Below are 24,625 nucleotides of genomic sequence, written 5' to 3'. Positions count from 1 at the left end.
TAAATATCACATGATGATTTGCAGGAAGCTAACAACCTATTATACCCATTACATTACTTGAAGAAATAAATTATCTTGAGATGAAAGAAGAAATATCTCAGCTGAAATGAAAATTACAACTCACCGACATTACATAATAATAGATGAATTTGCTATGTGTAACTTAATTGTTGTATAAGTTGTAACCTAAAAGCTATAAATAAAGTGGGATGATTAAGTTTACATTACAGCTCACTCCCTGTGAAAGACACTGTGCTGACATTAGAGAAGTTGTTGATAAAAGAAGGAATTGTTGACAGTGAATCCTACAATTTACAACTATAATATAAAACAGACATGAAAACTTTTGAGATGTCAACACCCGGGCAAGATATTTCTGAGATAGATAGATAGATAGATAGATAGACAGAGAGAGAGGAAACATCCAATAAACATAAAACCCACTTACTCAGCAAACGAGAAAATATATGGTGAACTACAGATTTTTCGTGATTCAACCCGAAGACTAGTCCTCATGTGAAAATCGAACGATGATACGCAGTTATACAACGTAATGCATGTCCGTAACACATTAATTTACGCTAATAAATAAATGAAAAGTGACACATTAATTTATTAATCCCTATTTCCTTCTAAATTTGACTTGGCTCTAATATCACAACATCCATTTAGCACAACCTTGGCATATGTGAAAAGTGGAACGTGTGAGTAAAGGATCATAAATATAATTATATTTGTAATATTTAAAATTTTGGGGGAAAACAATTCTGTTTTGTAAAATAAAATGATTTTTGAATCATTTCCACGTGAAGAGCGAAGACAAAATGTTAATAGCACTAATTTGCAACGTGAGAACTGTGGAATTTCATTGCATTCGTTCTTAACGGAAACTACCGTCGTACCGTTATAGTGAAAAGGTACCGTGGTACATATCACCGGAAAAATGGTCACTGTGAAACAGTATGCCGGTAATACCACGCGCCTGTACTACTTACATGTATTGTAGGCAAGCCAATTGAGTAAGACTATGTTGATCTGCTGGTTATCTAACTGTGATTGATGCTATTCATTTGTTTACATGATCAAAAGAATGGTGTTTGCTTGTTTTTTTATTTTTTTTTTTATTAAAGATCAGACATTTATTAACCAGATATGCGGCCTCTCTTTTGGTGCTTTGTGGGCGGAGACAGACAAAGCAGTATTCTAAAGGTAAGATTTATTCAATTGATTTTCAACGCAGAAAAATCAATACATGCAGGTTTTTAAGAAACAATGACTGTCTTTTGTCTTTATTCGCATGTCGAGATGTTAGAACAAGCAGCTAAGAGTCGTAGGATTGAACTTTCCTTACAGGATAAAATTAGTCTGATTAGTGAGTATGTTTCTGTGCCAAGACCTAAAGTGAAGAGAAAAGAAGAACTATTCGGCAAAGAAACAGCTACAGTTTAAGATATTCTAAAGAAAATAAAAATCTACAATGTTGAATTTGAAAAGAATATTAACGCAAATAAGCGTCGTTTCAAGAATGCCTACACATTATTATCAATAAAGGCAATTTCAAGGTAATAGAAAAACGTATTTCGGGAGTATCCAGTTACCATTAATATGTTGACGCACTATTCACAAAATGCATATTAAGGTAACCCAAATTTCTACATTTCTTCATGGAAATTAAATGCTGTCGCATTTATAGCATGGTTGCACCCATTTATGTGAGTTCTTTGAACACCATATGAATAGTTTGCTCATTACATTATGTCCTAATCTAGAAAAGCCATTTTTGGCCATAGTGGGAAAATGCACAGTATAAACTGATCTACATCAAGTTTATTTCACCCATACTTAAATGACCTCGCTACACTGATACGATCATACATGAATTATCGACCACTGTTCACAGAGAAGTTTCTGCACCACCCACTTACTCCCTATCAAAATTACAATCTAGATTATATTTTCCCGGGGAAAATTGCTCAAGGATCACATCTGTAGATTCACAGCGGTGTCAGCATAATCCTAAATCATATATATACTAAGGTCATTCATAAAGAAAATTTACAAAGGAACTGAAAATATTCTCGAGACGTTCTAAAAATATTCTAATGTTGGATCAGAATGGACTTTGACTGATACTAAAAAGTCGAACTACATATCTCCCCATATGAGCCATTTTGTGGATCCAGTTACATACCAACACCAAAGTCGATTGCACCAAGGTCAGTACTAAACGTTAAAAACTTTATTGCTCGATGTTTCAATGGGTAATTTTGTCTTCATTGCATCAAGCGAGTGATAATCATAATTAGCCTCAAAATTATTATCAATACTTAGGTTAATTCAACTTTGGTAAAATTGAACGACTTAACCCATCTATTATGCTTAATGTGTCACCTTGGGATAAAGGGTAATGTGCTTGTACTATTCCAACATGGACAGAGTGAACGAACCCAGTCAATCTGATTAAAATCAGATCTTTAATGTGATTCATGAAGATCTGACAGCAACCGCTCTGAGGTCATGTTTTGGCAACTTATGTCATTACCATAATCGTTCATTTTATCAGCCAATCCGATGTAGTCTTATATCTCGGGAGACTGCAGTGTGGATGAAGAGCATGTATGTGTACCGAACCATTTAATTCACTTTCATATTTTTGGAAGCTGCATTTCCACTGGTTAATTCAAAGGTCACTAGAACATTACCCCATGTAGGACAGCGGATATCTGATTTTAGTTAGATTGCAAGCCAGTTAAATTTGTTGCTGAGAAATATGATTGGTACAGAATCGCAATCGCACTACGTATGGATACAAAATCTCTCTTGGTGTCTTAGCTGACCCATGCAGACGTTGCATGCATCACTCCTAACAACTACTCACTGACAATGCCTTTTACTGGAGTGGGATCAATGCAAAACCGCAGAGGAATATATTACAACAAACAGGGAAAAATATATTCAAATTTGCTGCCGTGGAACGAACAATGAAATCTTTGTTTCACCTTCATGGACTTTCAATTACCTAACCCTGAAGTAAAGAGGCGAACGCACTCAACAGCCATACAGTAAATACAACACAATTTACTAAACACGTCCAATGCGAGGATTTGTTATACAGCAGTTAGGCATGATGGGCAAACTAGACCATCAATATTGTATGGTGGCAAGGACTCGGTTGAAGTTTGTCTTAAAACACTTGATGTTACAGCAAAATCTATTCGACACTCAGCTCGACTGAACCGCGACCGGCGATGATATTATAAGTTTTCCACAGCCAGTCATCGCTGGATCTGTGAAACAGCTTTTGATGGGACTGAAAGTTCCAAAATTCATTATCATTGTCACATCACTGGTACATACAGTAGAGCTGCACATCACAGAAGGAATTTACGATTGTGAATTGACCCAAACAAAAGAAGACAAAACCCTGTAGAGCTTCAAAATCTGCTTGGGTATGATGATTAGTTGATTATATAAACGGTAGTATCGGTGTCAAGGCACGAATGAGTGTTTTCCCAACAACATGGAAAAATGCATGACGTTTTGGCCGTGCCAATTAAAGTTCATCGATTCGTTACAGTTCCAGAAGTCGTTATTTCAAACGTTTGTGAGTAATCTGGCAGTGGAAAACTTCAAAATTATCAGTCGATATTGTACTACCGACACTGACCTGTTAACGAGAAAAGGTGTTTACCCACACTACTAAATGAGAGATTGGGAGAAATTTGTTGAGCTCAGTTGCCACCAATTGAAGCGTACAATTCGCCGCTGTCACGTGACGAGATTTCAGAAAATGATCATAAACATCCAAAGTTTTGTCGCTATTCGATTGCAAAAACATGGGTGAATATCAAGGTCTATATCTGCGCACTGCTGTGCTTTTGCTCACTGATGTGTTTGAGAACTTTTTTTTTTACATTACCATGCACATATATAAGCTCGATCCCGCAAAGTAGTTCTCATCACTTGGAATGGCTTAGGATCTGTTTTTATCAAAATTCAAACTACTCACCGATATTAACCAACATCTGATTATCGAACGCTTACTTCTGGATGGAATATCAATATTGAGTCATCGGTAAACGATTTGACAACAACGAGTTTCCGAAAGGACATCCGTTGTTTAGAAACACTAATAAAAATATTGTTGGTATGTATAAGGATGAAGATTAGGGTAAACCAGTCGAAGACAATTTGGAACTGTTACTTAAAATGTATTCAATAGTGGTTTGATCTGGTAAAATCATTAAGAAATGTTAAGGAGTCCAACCGTGGTTGCGCAAAAAGATCTTCCTAATGACATTTACGTGCAATGTCTTCGCCAGCGATATGAATTAGGACATACAGAAAATAGTATACTGTCTTAGAAAATCGCATGGATGTTTACCGATTTACCAAACTGTTTGTCACCTCTTGATACCATGCGATGTATACTCGCTACGGAATCAGCACCTAAGCGTACGGACACCACGCGATTCTGGACCATCTCGTGATTTATGTTATGCGCTAGTACAAAGCGATACATTAACTTGTTAAGGTAATTCTTGGTGACACTTCCGTATTCACTGGAACGACTGCAATTCCTCTAGTAAATATGCTCGATTGTGTGGCTTTTCTGCTCGTTTAAGATTAGGTCCCAAATGGTAAAGTGTTGCTTGTCTTGGGGTATCAGTCCGTTCCGACATTGTAATTACACATAGACGGACGACACAGGGGCATAAGCAAGATGTTGTCCTCATTCTAACTTTCAGGCTAACCTCATATTTCTTCCACATGCTGGTGCATACGTGGTAAACATGACAAGCATGAGTTAATCACAGTCGCTGTTGCAAGCAGATACAAAGAAGATGAGCCGTTCACGTCAAAATATTTGACTAACATGGCCACGATTATTACAAGTAGATCCTGGAAAAACAATTTCGGATCCATTACTGCGCTGTCGTTAAAACATCGACTATAAATTCGTGTTGAACATATTAACATACACCGTTACCAAGCTTACGTGGCACGATTTAATCAAAAACTTGCAGACCGATTATTTGGACATCAGTACGCCTAGGAATTGTTAATGAAGTCTTGGATGCAGGAGACTGTGCCCTCACGTGGTCGCACTCGGATAGCTGGGCAATCACCCAGGCGGAGACCACTGCTTCCATTGGTCCATAGCATCACTGAATAATGAAATCACATATGTAAACGGATTAAAACCAAATACATTCGACGAACATCAATCACTTTTATTCAGAAAATGATTTCAGAGGAAGCACCGTAGGAACCAGCCGAAATAATTTTGTCTAATATATGTATGAATGAGGACAACATCTTGCTTAGCCTGATGAATAGCTTTAAATGTATGGACATGAAACAACTAAATTTGCTACAACACTTGTGTGGCCAACTATACTCGAGCAATCCTAGGTGTAGTCCTATGAGTGACTTTTGCTGGGCTTGGTAACTTTTCCACAGCGGCATCAACTTTCCAATACCCATGCGGACTGCAACATCTTTCTGATAATGTCCTGCGTTTGGTATCCACGTTTAATTAGTATTAATGTTTAACTTTTAATGCGTGGACCTTATCCAAGGGAGGCTTTGCCAGACAAAACAATTTGGGCCTTGATACCTCCTTTGATGATCCATCTGACGAATCGCTCAACAAGAGTAGGATTCAAAGCATTCAGGTAATCAATGAGATTCACGTCGGCACTTTGGCGTACACGGATATCATGTGATGTCAGTAATATGCAGCATCAACAGGATTTACTGGTCGCTCACAAGTCTTTGGTCGGTTGTTACAATGCAGTCGAATACCAAGCCGTGTAGCAGGCCCACCGATATTGTACTCAGTATATGTTTTTTACCATTATATTTGCTCCATGGTGTTCCCAATAGCATTGCTAAGCTGCAAAATCAACGCGGTGAATTGTTTTAGACCCTAAAAATATACTGCTGATGGAGCTGGATGTTCCAATGTATGCAAAACCTTTTGCTCCGCATCGAACAAAAATTTCACTCAGCACGACTTGATCATTACGTGCTTGAACTCTTATTGGTTTAGAAAGCGAGATTTCGTGCGATATCGCAGTCAACATGAGGACATGATTATGTAATACACCAGTAGTATTATTTAATGATATCACGAAAAAGAAAATTTACAGATTTTTTCGTCATCGACTTTTCCACACGAACAACACCTAAACCCTCAAAGCATAGAACCAATTCTGTTTCCACACCCAGATTTTGCGATGATCATTAGTCCAGCTGGATAAAGAAAAGTGCAACTGTTGTTAAATATGATTTTACGATAGTCGGCTGATGAATAACCGTGTTATGATGTTTTGAAAGATTTTCAGAAATCGTTGAATGACAAAGTCCAACGGAATTAAAGCGTCTTTAGGTGGCAACGCCACTGTTGATTTCTTTTCTATCATCAATGAAGAACATACAATTGATGTTTGGATGTAAATGAAAATACTCTTGTAATGTACGACCATATGATATCTGAGCACCAAATCAAACCCGCTAAATATTTTCACAAGGTCTTGCAAATATGTATTGGATTACACGTGGGATGAATTTCTTTATATGTTTGCACCAATCAGTATATTGTTGTTACTATTTATATAACTAGGAGGTCTGGACATGAACGTGTCGCACAAAATATCATAAGGGTTTGGATAAAACAATCGAACAATCAGAACAATCATGAACATAAAAATGTACGCCAGTGATTTTATAGTGGAATTTCAAAAGCCACGATGTACATTTGCTCCTGAGCACCATAATCTAATTGGTACATTTTTTTTACAGGTCGTAAACATGTCAAAGTCATGTTGTAGTCTCGACAAACTGCACGAGAAGACACCCAACGGGCTTTGAACAAACATTTTGCACCGCTGATTAAACTATCAAAGGAAATTACTGAACGTGCGAAGATATTATAAAGACAACAAGCACAGCAAAGACGTTAAGCAGCTCACCAAGCAATCTTCACAAAATAATGTAAGGATTACTCTCAGCAGATACAGCAACTGGAAAGAGTACATGCTATAAATTACGATCAAAGACACATGATACATACATAAATATTGAATGACCTAAAATGTTATGCAAGGAGTATACTGGAAAGAAACAAGCTACTGGTGAACGGTGGAATCATTTTGTATATAACTGTATTATTCATTTACGAGCCGATGAACGGAAGATGGCGAATTTGTAAGGCAAGAATATATGGATCTTTGTATACCTGAACCAGTAATACCCACGCAACCACGACAAGAATTGTAAGACAACAAGATACATTTCTAAGACGACAAGACATTTTGCAGCAAAAACAACACCAACACTAACACATTTTTTCCTCCTAAAAAGTGAAGATCGCGCGAATCAAAAATATTCTACAACAACATTAATTGGAAATATTCTCATTTGGCTGAAGCAAATGTAACTTAACTGCCTCGATGTTGCTAGAATTTTCCAAATCTAGTATGATGTAATTGCACAAGACCAGTGGAACATTTCCAATACTTGCAGCAATTTGAGCGTTTTGTAGCAGAGGCTCTGGCGGCTGACAAAACGGCCGCCTTTGAGGCTGTCGGAACAATGTCTGGGATGACGATGGAAAAATCAGTTGGCGGAAGCAATCCCCCATTTTTCTCTAGGTTGAACTGGTAGGTCTGTAACAAAGGAAAAGGTCTTTGATTACATGGATCACGTCGTCAAATGCTATCAGGCAGAGATCTTCGATTACCTGGTACGACACGCAGAAGTCCCCGCCGTTAACCAATCTTAATTATTCAGTATGGTAAAATCAGTCAAGTATTTTCGCTTATTCCATATCCGAAATCAACTTGCATCGATTGTGCCACGCACACCTAAAGCTGGCATCGACAACCTAGTTTTGACAACATGACCTTACACGAATTGGGTTGCATATATGTGACATCTCAGTGTCGCTTGCATTTTGACTTATATGGAATTGCACCACCTGTTGAAGTTGTTAATTATTTAATGTAACGCAGACATAGTTGTCTACCATTATAGTATTCGACTATACCTGTCCTTAAAGTATACTATAACGGAAATCCCAAACTATTCTTATATTCATTAATAGCATTGTCAGCAAAATATGAAATTCAGTTTGAAGCAATTGAGATCTTTCCACTCAGATACTTAATTGCCTTTTGTGTTTGTGTTTAAGATTAGATTTATCATTACATATATGTTATGCATTCTGACAATCGTGATGAGGTCAATGAAGTTACTGACGGCGTGTTAAACAGATGGGCAGAGGATACTATTTTTGACGATAAGTTTGTCCCACTTGTCTACGAATATCTGCGTGAGGAGTGTTACCAGACTATCGTATACAATGAAATATAATCTTGTTAGGAGTCAAATAAATATTGATTTATTGGACCATCCTGATATGCAAGTACCAGCTCGACGCCTACTTGAAGTAAATGCATTAGTACCTAAAATTGTTCAATGGTCGACTGTAGTACCAGGTGCGAAATCACTCCAGGATTTTTTCTACAACGATGACGTGGACTTCACAGTTTACCTCACACCTGTCACCTTTTCCATCGATTTAGTAAAACCAAACTTTAGCTCAACTGAGAAAAAAATAGATATCGACTTTTATTCACCAAGGACACACTTGTTCGTGCAACATTCTTCGGACGACGGCGAAAGCGATCGTCTCAAGGACCAGCCACGGGTGCAACTAATATATTTTTAATGATCGTAATGCTATAACCTAAGAGAGTAAAGATGTTGAAAACGTAAATATTCTTCAGACAGAGGTTTTCTATAACTGAATCAACGTGAAAAAATAATCGAAGCGGAGCAACAGCTGAAAGATGAAATCATCAAGAGAACCGCGATGTTCATGAAATACATATGCGCTTGTTTGATGGTAGATGCTATTTATGGTCTTGCACCGGCAACAACTGATGGTTTTTGATGCTCATTTTTTTAATGAAGGTACAACGTTGACGCCGCTGAATACAATAATCGGAGAAGGATATGAGCTAATATACACTGCAAGATGTTGCAAAGGCAATAGCAATGTTAAACAGTCCTTCTAGATTGTAGACTAATTTATCGGGTGGTTGTTAATTGTATTTTTTTTTAAAGAGCATACTGGATGAACCAAATCACTTTCTCTTCCTGAATCAATATTAACTGATACATCACTGGCATGAACATACATGTTAAATAATTGACTGAACTTTGGATCTGCAAGAACTGGTTTTAGAAATAATATTTCTCAAAGCAATTTATTTTGGAAATTTTGTGGACTCACACATTTAGTTCAACACGTATTTGTTGCCTGACTTGATATTAGGTAAAGACTAGGCACAGTCTATCAATATTCTGCTAAATGGCTCGTCAAATGCGGGAATAGGTTGAAGATGATCGTTCGGTATCTTTTAAATGGGTTTTCCTACTATTTGACAAGTATGACAGCATCAGCATCTACAGTATTTACAATTATCACTTTTAATATTCGGCCAATAAAACTGATTCGAGATCGTGTGATAAGTCTTACTGACTCCTAAATGACCAGCAAATGGATTTTCATGGGTTAGAGTTAGAGAGTAATGTCAATATGATTTCAGAACAACAATTTGATACTTATCTGACCACTGGTCACTCGTCATAGGTCCTGAGACTAAGTGTGATGACAAATTGGCACAATGGAGAGGAATATTAACAAAGCCGTACTCTAATCTCAGAATAAGAATATTTTCATCAAAAGAGGAGTTTACAGAAAATGGCAGATTACCAGTTGTAACCTATCATGGGCTATGATCACGGTTCCATACCTTTCCATTTAACAACCTTTGTTTCCGTCTGCAAACCCTTGTATGTTGAGTTTTTAGCGTGTTACCAGCAACCCCTAGTTGCTTTAAAAGGACTGTATTCGTTGCACTTGAAAACGCTTATTAAAAACAAATTTTTTGTATTGCTCGTAGAAAAGAATGCTAATTTGTTTGGTATCTAGCAATGCTCAGTCCCATAAGAGCATACCAGGCAAAAAAGATTTATCTAAATGCGGACATTCTTTCAATGTTTGAGAAGACTAAAGTATGACAAACTGTTCAGAAATTACCCACATCAGGCCAGATAATGGTTGTCGCATAATTTATCTCGAAATGATGTGTAAGGCTAATTACATTCCTGGATGTCTAGTTTCTTAACATCATGCAACAGTATACCTTTAACTTCGTTTTTTCAATGATGAAAAAGATTTCAGATTGTTAAAGCTATTAAATTCTAATGTGTATTTGTAATCCCAATTTAACAGTTAACGAAATTCTTTATTACATTTTCTTCGTTAATTCTATCTCAGTTTAAAATTATCTAGCTTTTATTAAAGTGTATACCCATCGTAGGGCCTGTTTCGTTTCACAAGATATTAGCGTCGATTAGAAGTTGTATCAGAAGTACTTGTGCGCAGATTGTAGACCAGTATATATTCCGTATGCCTCTTTAAGCAAACACTCATAAGAATAGCAACGATACCAGCATACTAAAAAGGGTGAATGTTACTGCGACATAAGTCGAGTGGGGATGTATATAAAGTTGTTTAGATCAGAATTAATTTTCCAAATCTTCACATTGGTCTTAGTGGAATCAATTTTATTTGTGTTGAGTTATAATTTGAGGGATAATTTATTTATTTAAATCATTCATTGGAATTACAACGTGGCCATTAATATTTTTGGACTAAGTCACTATCGTGGAATTATTATAAAATAGTTTAAAGACATTTTGGATTATATCATTGTCATGCATCAAGACTGTTCGCACATCAACACTATTCAAGGCTATTGGTACATCCGTATATACAAGAATGGAATTCATTCAGAACACCACTGTTTATTCATTTAGAATATTCTATTCATTTGGACATCCGATAGAACTCATTAGGGATTTAATGTACACGACTGTAAGTTCCTTTTGAATTTACATTTTTGTATTCTAGGGAAATAAATGCCTTTGCTGAATTTTACTAACTTTGTTGGGTGTCACTCCTTTAGGTTACTCAGTACAAAACATCAGTTTCAGATGTGCATCGTTAAATATTGGCGTTGTGAGCAATAAACATTTTCTAAATATATTATTCAAGAAAACGAAATCTCCAGTTAAGGACATTTTAGGCATCCTAAATATAATCGTTAAACCAGACGTTCATGAACATATGGGTCTGTGTAATTTTATGCCCCGTATTAATTTATGGTAGGCCGTGAGTTACTGGATAATCCAAGTAAACTAATAATGATAATACACTGGAGCAAAAATCGCAGTCATTGTTATATGCTGACGCGGCCGAATTGTACAATGGCTGCCTCGCGTGTACGCACACTCCAGATGAATTTCATCAAGCCGCGAATGCTTTCTATTTTTCCAATGCGCTATTATGCTTAGAATATTGAAGGAAAATTATGCAACTATTTACATTTTCTGTGTGAATAATCACAAAGCACAGCAGAACATAAACGGTAAAACGTGGTCAACGTGGTGGATTCAGTAAGAAATCTGCAACTATCATATGTTATACAGACTACACACACAGTACTTCTTGATAACCAGTGCGTTTAATTGCAAAAGAAAAGGAAACTTGCCTGATATCGAGCGAATAACTTATTCATTTTATCTCGTGGGTGAAAAATAAAAGGATTTTCAACTGGTGATCTCGCCACGTTTGAAAAAAAAATGAGCTTTTCCACCCAATCGATGAAATGTATCCATTATTCACTCGTCGCAAGCAAATATCCTCTATTTACATAATGCTTATAGGTGAATATTTCATGCATGCTTATCTGAATAGCAGACACACAGGAAATACAAATGTCGTGCTGCTTTATTATACTATCACGATGTTAGAACTCATGGAAATGATAAAACTAAGAAGAATCATTAAAGAAAATAATTATACATTACAGGTAATTACTAGTACAATACACCAATTTATTTTAAAATACAGTTCTGTAAAGGATAATAATAGAAGCACTGTGTGTGTGTGTATGTGTTTACACAGTGTAATACTTTTCAACTTTGTTGATATAGATCGTTAACGACGAGTCAGCCCACATCTACAAAGGATAACTTTCAATATCTCATTGTCTGTACAATTCTGTAAAACTATTTTTCTATAGCAAGCATTCATGCTGTCATTTACAAAAGTTCACTCAGTACACACCATGTACGTATGTCTATTTTTAAGGAAGGTAGTTTTATATTTAAGATTAGCATTTTTTTTTAAAATCGGCTTAGTAGGCAGAAATGTGTCGTTTGGGGAAACGATTCATACCTTTTGGTTTCAATGACATTGGATTACATACAGATGGCATTAACCTTAGCAAGAAAGATTCGTTGGTTATTGATCTATTCATTTGGATAACGGACCACACATATTTTTTTATTGCGTCATTAAAATCAGGGGAGTTTAACTATAAGAAAATATATCTAATTGACGACGATGTGTTTTGTATCAACTCTTCCTGGTCCTTATCTCTATTATATTTAAGCAGGTACGATGTAAATAGGCATTGGTCTCTCGCATGAAAACGTAACATAAAAGATAAGCAATAACACGTGTCTAAACCATATCTTAACGTGAAACATGTTTGACTAAGAAACATTTAATAAATGCTACTATATAGTTGAGTTTAAAGGACAGGGTGCTATACTTGAATAACACTTGGTTTTAATGTCCTGTTGAAAGAAACGTTATTACATGTTTTTTATAATTTCATTCAACATCATGCTACATGTCTGGGCATGATGACCCAGAGATAGACATCACTATAAACTGCCACATTGCAGACATCGTAGCGATATGACTAAAATAATTTTAAAAGTCCTTTAAATATCCAAATCAAACACGATAATAGTTATCTGAATATAGTATCAATCGTCTTAATCTCTATGATGTAGAGAAGTATTCAGTTTCAAGGTAAACAATAAGAGGGTCACTGCATTAGCTAGTCCAATGACTATGCGTGTAAGAATTTAGGGGCACACTTGCTTGATGAGATTTGCTCTGGTGGCATAGGAATGGCGGCTAATCGCATACATTAAATAGCATGCAAACGTGTTCATTTACGAGACGTGCATGCCAATATGCGGCATACGACGTAAATTCAATTGAGCATGTAAGAATAACCTGTCAAATATGGATATCCGCCCATCAAATCGTAGCAAGTTGATGACGAATTTTTGCTTATGAGAAATCACGAAAACAAATCTCACCACAAACTATATGACAAGATAACGATATCTGACGTGGAAAATGTGTGACTAAGAAGCTTTAATTTAGATAATGCTAACTCAGTGTAAAGAAAAAGTTGCTATGTTTGAGTGTGTGTTTGCTAGTTCTTTAAAAGAAAGTTGGCTGAACGTAATTAAAAAGCCATTTTTGTTATGGGTTTGTGATGGTCGGTGTGTTTTTGTTTGGTGGTGATGTTGGTGTTTATAGAAAAATTTCTCATCCTATGAATTATCCAATTATCTATATACCTGTACTTGTTCCTAATCTGTGTTGACCACATTTAGGTATGTACTTGTGTAATACCCTTAAGCGTTTTCAGAAACTTGAACATAATGGGTAAAACAGATCATGCAGTCACTATAGAAACTGCCATATCATACGCAATGCATGACCCAATGACTACTCACTGAATGAATTCCGGCCCACTTACTACATAAACGTTAACATGCACTGCCAATTTGGTACTTATTTGTGCTTAGCAAGAAACGGTTTAAAACGACGGTGATAACTTGCTTAAACATTTCTGAGACTGGAACCGCAGTGTTCGGGAATAACTTAGGATCACTCACCAAAATTACCCCAAATAACTTTAATATAAGCAAAACATATATTTTGAATCACTGGTAATCACTATCGTTCACGCGCCACTGTTGAACTTTGACCCTATCTGGATGTATATTTTGCAATAGTCACTAGGCTACAAATAGATACACGGAACAGTCTTACTAAGGATCAAACACTGACAAATGCCATGAGTTTATTTTCGCCTGAAAGATAAATGTATCTATGTTGACAGTTTTAAAAGTAAATTGTATAAATAACTTGTTTCCCTTCTTGTTTCATAGGTCGACGTGGAGCACTTGCATGCCTATAGTGCATGCCGATGTTTGATGAGCTTTGCGAAACATGCGAGAACGTGGTGCCACAACATACAGCTGACTGAATGTCTTGCTCACTGATATTGTCTTTTTGGAGAAATGATTTATACACCTTGATTTAAATGACATTAGGTCACTGCCAGCTGAGAATACCATTAACAGACCATTCATTCAGTATTTTGACTTTTTCGGATAAATAACTGATAGTAAAGTTTGGTTTTCGTGTGATTGGCAGACCTTCAATTCAGGAATTGATTTTCTGCTTCTAAAATATATATTTGTCATCGAAGACGATGTGTTTTTCATCAACTCTTCCTGGTCTTTAGCTTCTAGATACTTGAGTCATTGATATTGTGGATAGGTATTTATCATTCACATCGAGACCTAGCATGTCGAAGAATGTATAACACGTATCTAAACACGTGGCGTGGAAAATGCATGACTAAGAAACCTTAGTTTAGGGAATGATATCACAGCTTAGTTTAAACTAATCTGTGTAATATTTGAATGGGTGTATGATTGGCTTATCGAAAAAAAGTAACAATGAATGTATAACGAATTTGTGCAGTTCGTTACTTTTTGTTATAAAAATACTCATTCAAAAATGTATCCATTCACGTATGTATGTATCCTTTTTCTCTATCTGTGTTGCTCACATTTAGGTATATATTCCTATATTACTAAAGAAGCTTGATCGTCATGGCCAAAACAATTATATCGTGCATAACGTGAAATGGATGAATTCTCCACTGCAAGATGCTAGTCAAAGGTATCGATGGAAATAGTCTGTACCAAATAATGTTGTAGCAAAATAACTTTACCGTCATGCATAAGATTTGTATGTTCTATTTCGATGCCTACACATTAATTAACTGCTTACGTCCGTGCACCAAGGACAAATTCGATTCAATATGTGATTTACATTAAAGTTTATAATAGACACTACCATGCCTAATCTCATTTCCTAACTGAATCATAAATGAAAAGGAAAAAAGGTTAATGTTTGCGTGGGTAGATGATTTTAGAGGGCTTCTACTAAGCGAAGAAACGACTGGAGCCAGAAGTTAACTACATATAAACTATTCATTACAGAGCCACCAATATTTGCAAGATAAATATAGGCACATATATTTATAAAGGACTAAAATGAATGCAAATGTGTGCAAATGTTCATATATCGAGTCATTTGTGATAGCTTTGATTTATTGTTTTTAACTCAGACTCTTTCTCTCACCTGACTTACTCCTTAATTCCATGCAAAAGGTACGACACACTACAAGCATTTTGCAAACAGTTTTATGTAGAGTTTCAAGACTGACACACCAGATTTATACCCATTCAATATAAATATACATTACATCTATATGAATACTTTAATTTTATTTCATACTTTCAATTTTATATGCATTGATTTTAACATCCATTATCGTATTCTATGAAAACATTAAATATATATTTCCCTTGGATTGAGATGCACGCATTACAAAACTGTGCATTTATTTATCATTCACATATAATGACGAAACCACTGCTTATAATGACAAAACTACTGCAAATAATAAGCAAACAAAAGCATATATGATCCAATTACCCCATGGAAATAAAAATGCAATAAAAAAGGACGAACGACATAAGACAGCCGTGCCGTTCCATATTTATTAATCCAGATGGTATGTATATACGTCTCTGTTGTCTCTTTTGGAGAAATAATACGATGCATGATGATCTACGTTCTGAATATTCTGCTATAAGGTGTTTGCCTTTTTCAACCTGTCAAAACATTGAATGCTGATCGAAAGACATGGTAACGTTCTATAGAATTATCACAAACGATAAACCTCACTAAACAGCACTACCGACAGAAACCTTTGTTAAAAATCCATCTTCAATATTTTCCACGTTCATTACTAGACGTACAACTCTGATTTCCTCTGTGATATTATGATTTAATCAAAGTCATTGATAAATAAATAAAACTGACTTTAGATATTCAAATTAGATAACGTCTATGTATATGTCTGTGTTAATCAAGCTGAGTGAGAACACCCTCTGTTGGGATGGTCAGTTAATATTTGGCCCCGCCAAAATATGGCCAGATGGAATCTGGAATTTCAAGGCTGATCGGTTGATAGGCACAAACCTGGCCGAGATTATGATGGATTTCCCCGTGGGTTACAATATTCAACTTCCGTCTGTAAATCCCCTAATGGCACAGGACTACATGTGGCAATATATATATATATATATATATATATATATATATATATATATATATATATATATATATATATATATATATATATATATATATATATATATATATATATATATATATATATATATATATATATATATATATATATATATATATATATATATATATATATATATATATATATATATATATATATATATATATATATATATATATATATATATATATATATAAAATTTATACAACGAACGGTTTATCATTGATACAGCGTACATACTATCTCACATACAAATACACATATTTGCACTTTGAATGGAGTTACGATATGCTTCGGACAACTGTGTTTTGACCGAGTGAATGTACTCCTCACACCCCTGCGAGTGTGTCCGCTACAAGATGTAGTTCTACGATTTTTCTTGTTGTTCACAATCACATATGCAAATTGATAAGTTGATTGTTTTGTTTTTGAGTTTCTTCTTTTTCACATTTACTAAGTCAATAGAAGACACACTCATGATTTAAACATGAAATATGCTTTTTATGAAGAAAGTAGTGCACTACAAACACGGTTAGCCTCTTGTACACTGAATCTGAAGTGTCAGGCATTCACGTACTGACGTATGGAAAATAGCGTTGAATAGAAACTAAGCAAAATGACGAACCAACAAGAGGTTATTAAAATATTTTAATATATTTACAGTTCATCTAAGTCATTATTTTGCTTTAATTAACATTTCTAAAGATATTAATATTATCTTTCTCTGTCTCTGTCTCTGCCTCTCTCTCTCTCTCTCTCTCTCTCTGGCTCCCCTTTTGACAGTTTGACTAAACTTTACCATCATTCATAGGTCCAGAGACATTGTCGTATGACACAAGCAAACATCCCAACGCTTGTATTTCCATAGATTTTTGCCCGTGTCTAGCTACGATAATTCAGAGAGAGAGAGAGAGAGAGAGAGAGAGGTGGGGTGGGGTGGGGGCGGAGGTGACCATTTGCACATTTTTATATTAAATAATTATAATCGAATTTTAGAACATTATGATAGGTTTAAGAAACAACAACAACAAAGCATTAAATACGCTACAGCACGTGTGCCTCGTAACCGACAAATTAACATTTAGACCTAGCGTCGACTGGCTATTGCAATTATGTATTATTGATATAATGAACACAGTATACAGATTTCAAAGAAAGCGTAAACATACCATTACGACGAACCAGATTAGTGTAGATTACCTGGTACAAGGATATATATAATTTCTCTTTATGAATAATTCTTAAAACTATACAACCATAATATTTTTTAAAACTTAGCATACCTGTTGATTCTACATGCAATGCTACTTAACATTTTCAAACGTTTAGGAAATACAGGGGCTAATGGGAATCCATTCTTTTGGGCCCTCAGTGTCTTTTGGTTTAAGTGGCACAGCTTTCGGGCTGGAAGGAATCTTCTGCAGAACAAATTGAACCCAGTCAAGGAGGAAGAGAAAATATTAAACAGGCCGCGTGCGAAGAGGATAGCGTAATATCAGTCGAATTTGTGATAAGCTGGGAGAAAGATTCATTCTTCCAAAGAGCAAGACCTTGAGTTCTAGAAATTTTATATTTTAGAGCCCGAAATAGGTTTACAAAAACAGACACCGAGGCAAAATTCTGAAACACATTTACAAAAGCAAGCGTAGAAAGAAATTTTAAAAAATTAAACAGAACATGTATCGTCATTTCACGCAAACATAATAAGCATTTGAACAATATAAAACAAAAGAATTTCAATGATGAATCATATTTTTTCCAGTTCAAGAGATAGCCTTTATTATTACGTTTCAGTTGTTTTCGTTTTTTAAAACTGTTTTCTTCACAAATTACATCTTTTAGCATATCTATAAACTACTTTCTTTTCTTCATTTTTTATTTATTATAGTAGATATCTTAAATACATTTATCCATTAAACAGTTCTTTATTAGAAGTACAGTTAGCGGGTAAACAATATGGTTTGACATATCACTTAACTTAGTCACTTTGACTGTTTTACCTGACAGCGACAATTTAACGTGTACCTGTTTTGACGGCTCTCTTTATTCATCCGACCACTCCGGTGGCCTGGCCTAGTGGTTAGAACGTCCGCCTCGGATGCGGGAGGTCGTGGTTTCGATCCCCGGCCGTGTCATTCCAAAGACTTATAAAAATTGTACTAACAGCTGCCTTGCTTGGCGTTCAGCATTGAGAGGTTAGTGTTAGGAATGGTCGGCCCGGTGTCACGATAATGTGACTGGGTGGGACATAACCTACATGTCTGAGGCATGATGCCCTAGTGCTAGACATCACTATAAACTACCACACTGCAGACATCGTAGCGATAAGACTGAAAAATTGTTAAAGCTACGTTAAAAACCCAAATCACACACACACACACACACACACACACTTATTCATCCAAAACTATTTTGGATCCTATCTGTTAATGTTACAATAAACTAGTACATGACAAACTGAATTGCAAGCATATTCATTCTCAAATTGATTACGGTGATGCTATTACGATTCTACACTTTCCAAAAATTATTTCCTACTACTGGCTTCTATTGAGGGTACATATTGATACGAAATTTCTGGAGTGAAATCCCATATAAAAGTAAAATAATGCATCCTGAAGAGAATACCCATGTAAAGGTAAAATAAACCACCATTAAGTGAATACCCATGTAAAGATAAAATAAAGCACCCTGAATTGAATACCCATGTCAAGGTAAAATAAAGCACCCAGAAGAGAATACACATGTAAAGGTAAAATAAAGCACCCTGAAGAGAATACACATGTAAAGGTAAAATAAAGCACCCTGAAGAGAATACACATGTAAAGGTAAAGTAAAGCACACTGAAGAGAATTCCCATGTGAAGACGCCACGTTAGGAGTACGCGGGGCCTAGGGCCGACCATGATCGTACGGGGCCAGAGTATCGGTACCTCGATTGGTATGCTACTGCAAACACTGATTATGTCTAGACTGGATGAACTATCGCGATTTGGCGCTCAAATTTAGATTTTTATTTATTCATAAAAGAATGCTATTTGTGGACAACGGGCCTTTTTAATCGAAATAATAACATGACGACAATGCCTTTGGCCGAATAAACTGATCATTATTGTCATTTTTCAAATAAAATGAAGACACGAATTAAGAACAATCAAAATCCTCTTGCTGTTTAACGGCCTCTTTTGGAAAGGACTTATCCAATACTCCTTTTTGAGTTTATCAAATTCTTCTCTTAACTTGCGTGTCTTAGCTTTTGCTGCACCTGATTCATACTTGCGAAATATATCTCGGTCCCTTCCACTCACGGCGTCGACGGCAATATGGCGAAACCACTTTGAACCACTATTAATAAATATTTCCGCGCACACCACTATTGAGACACTGGTTGAACGCAGTGTTTCAAAAAGCAGACTTTACTAAGTTGCTGTGGTATATATAGGCTATCCGGGTGCCTGGACAGGAATGACCGCAGACAAGATATAAACGGGACATCGTCGCCGCCTAGCCCAACAGCTCCCGCGCAACTCTGCGAAAATTTGAAAAATTGAGATCCAAGTTATCTGACAGCCGTTGCCCGCTAGTGGCATTGAGAAAATGGCTGCATCTGTCTGCATATGTGCTTTGACCTGTTAAATGCGTTACGAAGTTGAATAAGTTGACTTCGCAACTTTGCGTGCATTACGTGCGGCCTTTATCAGCCTTTCCAATTTACCGGAGAATATAGCTTGACAAACTCATAAGGACGACCTTAGGCCTAAAGTGCGGGGCCCCCTCAAGAGCGGGACTTGGGGCGGTAGCCCCACGTGCCACCCCAAATGCCGTTCATGCCCATGTCAAGGTAAAATAAAGCACCGCGAAGTGAATACTCATATAAAAGTAAAGTAAAGCACTCTGAAGACAATACCAATGGCAAGGTAAAACAAGGCACCTTAAGAGAATACCAATGAAAAGGTAACATAAAGCACGCGGAAGGGAATACCTGTGTACAGGTAAAGCAAAGCACCCCGAAGGGAATACCAATCTCAAGGTAAACTAAAGCACCCCGAAGTGAATACCCATGTAAAAGTAAAATATAGCATCCTGAAGAGAATACCCATGTCCAGGTAAAATAAAGCACTCCGAAGTGAATACCCATATACAAGAAAAATAAAGTACCCTGAAGAGAATACATATGTAAAGGTTAAAAAAAGCACCCTGAATAGATTACCCCTGTCCAGGTAAAATAAAGCACCCCGAAGTGAATACCCAAATAAAGGTAAAATAAAGTACCCTGAAGTGAATACCCATGTCAAGGTAACGTAAAGCACACTGAAGAGAATACCCATGTAAACGTAAAGTAAAACGCCCTGAATAGAATACCAATGTCAAGTTCAACTAAAGCACCTTGAAGAGAATATCCATATAAAAGTAAAATAAAGCACACTGAAGACAATACCCATGTAAAGGTAAAGTAAAGCACCCTGATGAGAATACCCATATAAAGGTAAAAAAACACAATGAATAAAATACCCATGAAAAAGTAAACAAATGCACCCTGAAGAGAATACCAAAGTAAAGGTAAAATAAAACACCCTAAAGAGAATACCTATGTAAAGGTAAAATCAAGCACCCTAAAGGGAATACCCATGTAAAAGTAAAAGGCACCCTGAAGAGAATACCCATGTAAAGGTTAAATAAAGCACCCTGAAGTGAATACCCATATAAAAGTAAAATAAAGCACCCTGAAGAGAATTCCCTGTAAAGGTAAAGTAAAACACCATGAAGAGAATACCTATGTAAAAGTAAAAAAAAAGCAACCTCAAGAGAATACCCATGAAAAGGTTAAATAAAGCACCCTGAAGTGAATGCCCATATAAAAGTAAAATAAAGCACTCTGAAGAGAATTCCCATGTAAAGGTAAAGTAGAGAACCCTGAAGAGAATATCCATGTCAAGATAAAATAAAGCACCCTGAAGAGAATACCCATACAAATGGTAAAATAGAGCACACTGAAGAAAATACCCATATAAATATAAAATATAGCACTCTGAAGAGAATATCCATGTAAAGGTAACATAAAGCACCCTGAAGGGAATACCAATGTAAAGGTAAAATAAAGCACGCTGGAGTGCACACCTATATAAAGGTAAAATAAAGCACGTTAAACTGTAAAAAGTGTGCATGACCTGTATTGTCTATAAAACATGTACTCAACTGTTGAGAGATTTTTGTTTCATGCCACGATATCCGTCATTGTACAGTAGTACTCTCTGATAATATTTGCTAGCTTCTGTGTGACAAGAAACACATAGAAGACACATGGATACAGATATTGAAAATTAAAAACCACACGGATACATACATACATACATACATACATACATACATATATACATACATACATACATATATACATACATACATACATACATACTTACATACATACATACATACATACATACATACAGGCAAGCACGCATGCACGCACGCGCACACACACATGCATACATACATACATACATACATACATACATACATACATACGTACATATATACATATAGACAGACAGGCAGACAGACATGCATGCGTAAATTCATAAACACATAAATACATATATACATGCATACATACATACATACATACATACATACATGCATACATACATACATACACATACATATTTACATACATGCATACATACGTACATACATGCATACATACATACATACATACATACATACATACATACATACATACATACATACATACATACATACATACATACATACATGCATGCATGCATACATACATACATACATACATACACACATACATGCATACACATATATACATACACACACATACATGCATACATACTCGCTGTTCTGAACACAAGGCTAACATATGGAATATGTTTGATTCATACAATTGAGGTTAAATGAATAAAGTTGTAAGTGTCATACCTTGTTGCCAGACATTACAGTACAATTAACTGAATTAAGTTGCAAATGTCAAAAGCATGGTGAAAGCTGAAGTGCGAGTGTAGTTATGAGAGCAGACAATTTAGTACACTATAATTTCATAGGGTCCAAATATAAACCATATCCTTGACTTTTTAAATATAATCTTTTTTAAACGTCATTGAATATACCACCGTTAAATCGGTAGCATGTCTGGCAAAGGTTTATATTTGACGTGTGAGTCTGTCATAGTAAGGGGAATAAATCTTGCAGTCACATCTCCATCTTCACAGACTGCCGCTTTCACCACCAAGTTTTCTCTGCCTTAATAAAATCTCATATTTATTATTTTGTCAGTTATTAATTAATAGAGAAATATTCTCTCGACATATTACGTCATTGTATCTGAGGATGAGGAAGATTCATCCGTAATAAAATCAGGCTACCTCCCTGAAAATGGATGAAAGCGAAGGAAAAATAAGAATGACATATCATAAATTAATTCCTGTTTTACGACACCTCTGCACAATGGTGTATATATGGTGCCCTCTTAAAGTAAAGGTCGAAAAAGATTAAATGAACTGCACTTCAATTAATTTAGACATAAATGTATACACGAATATTAACAATATCAAACAAAACATGTAAGATAAGAAACTTAACATATTGTGACCACCTAATTTCTTTTAGTGTCCGGAATTTTTTTTCAAGTAAATGTATCCGTGTTGACAAAACAGGGAAAGCTGCAATGTTCGATAGTCCGTAGTTGACACAAAATTTATAATTTTCTTCCCTGTGTTTAAACATGACTAAAGACTTGCTGCTGTAAGTATGTGTTTAAGCATGAATAAAGACATGCTGCTGTAAGCATGTGCTTAAACATGACACAATTGATATTGGTCTTTTTCCAACAATAACTAAACACGAATTGGCGGGTAAATTAAGAATCATGAGTGTTAGCATCTAAATGTGTATTAGCTGCCATTCACTTGGTTTTCTCTCTCTCTCTCTCTCTCTCTCTCTCTCTGTAGATGTAGACGAAAGCATTGCTATTTTCATTCCTATATTTGCCATTCACCAACTGGGCAATGATTTTAGGGGTAAATCTTATCAAACTAGGAAAGGTTTTCTGCATATCCTAGTTCTTGTCATTAACTTCAACCACTTCAGGCTATTTTTGCCAACGTAATGTCAGTCTGACGACGTCATGAAAACAAAACACATTAAGTAGATAATTATGTATTCGTTGTTGAAGGTCTGGTGGTATCATAAACTCTTTTCCATTAGCTATACACAGTAAAGGCGTTAACTCACCCTGGAATTTTTGATAGAATTCCACGGTGACTCCGTCTTTATCTGGTGATTTTCCCTTTCTTACTGTAGCATAGTTTTTCTTAAGTTTCTTAGTCTGAGATGACATCATCACACAGGTCTCTGTGTTCTGTTGATACCACCTCTCATTGTACCTGTTGTAAGTAACTGTCTATTGTACAAGTTTCAATACTTTGCGTTGTACACAAGTCTTTATAGTATGTATATATACTATTTAGCATATCGTCTTTGTCGGTATAGATTATATCGTTTTCTCTTAAAAATATCCAGATTCTTTTTCCCTCTTTTCTTAGTAATTGCCTTTTATACGAACCATGAGCTTTTATTTTATAAATATTTGTGAACTCTTTTTGTCATTTGTTTATTTAATTCTTCATTTGTCGATTTAATTCAGATAATTTTGATTTCATTTTATTTCTCTCTTTAATTTTAACAGCCTCATTTTTGAGTAGTGAATGGCTATTTTTTTCATTCTATATTTTAGGATATCCCAATTTTCGATTATATCTATAATTTCCTCATTAATAAATTTTGTTAGTTCTTTCTTTATAGTATTTGTGAATTCTATATCGTTTAAAATTTTGTTGTTGAGCTTCCATTGTCCCGGTCCCCATTTATTTATATCTTCTATCGTTATTTCGATATATACCACTTTATGACCCGACAACTTTAAATATGTTGTTTTTACATTTTCGTAGGTTCGTACATTGTAATTGGTCCCTGTCCTTCTTTATATTCGTTGATAAAATCTCATGTTAATTAGTTTAATTTCTGTTTATATCATGTAATTTATGTTGTTATCATAAATTTGTCATTTGGTGTTCGTTCGGTTGTTCTATTTCATTCTCGAGCCTATTATAATCCACTCCTATGATTATATTTTCCATGGAGTAAATTTGTAAATATGCATTCAGGTTCTCAATAAAAAGTTGTTTCCATCCT

At 35.6% G+C, this 24,625-nt stretch overlaps 1 pseudogene; it reads right to left on the bottom strand.

The window, feature by feature from the left end:
* Positions 1-23,771, bottom strand: part of LOC149773795 (dual oxidase 1-like) — a 96,128-nt pseudogene extending 72,357 nt beyond the window's left edge.
* Positions 23,772-24,625: the final 854 nt, after the last annotated feature.

Source organism: Sinohyriopsis cumingii, unplaced genomic scaffold, assembly GCF_028554795.1.
Source record: "Sinohyriopsis cumingii isolate HCF-2022 unplaced genomic scaffold, ASM2855479v2 utg000553l, whole genome shotgun sequence".
NCBI lineage: Eukaryota > Metazoa > Mollusca > Bivalvia > Unionida > Unionidae > Sinohyriopsis > Sinohyriopsis cumingii.
The sequence above is the reverse complement of the archived record's forward strand: the minus strand, read 5'-3'. Positions and strand labels throughout refer to the sequence as shown.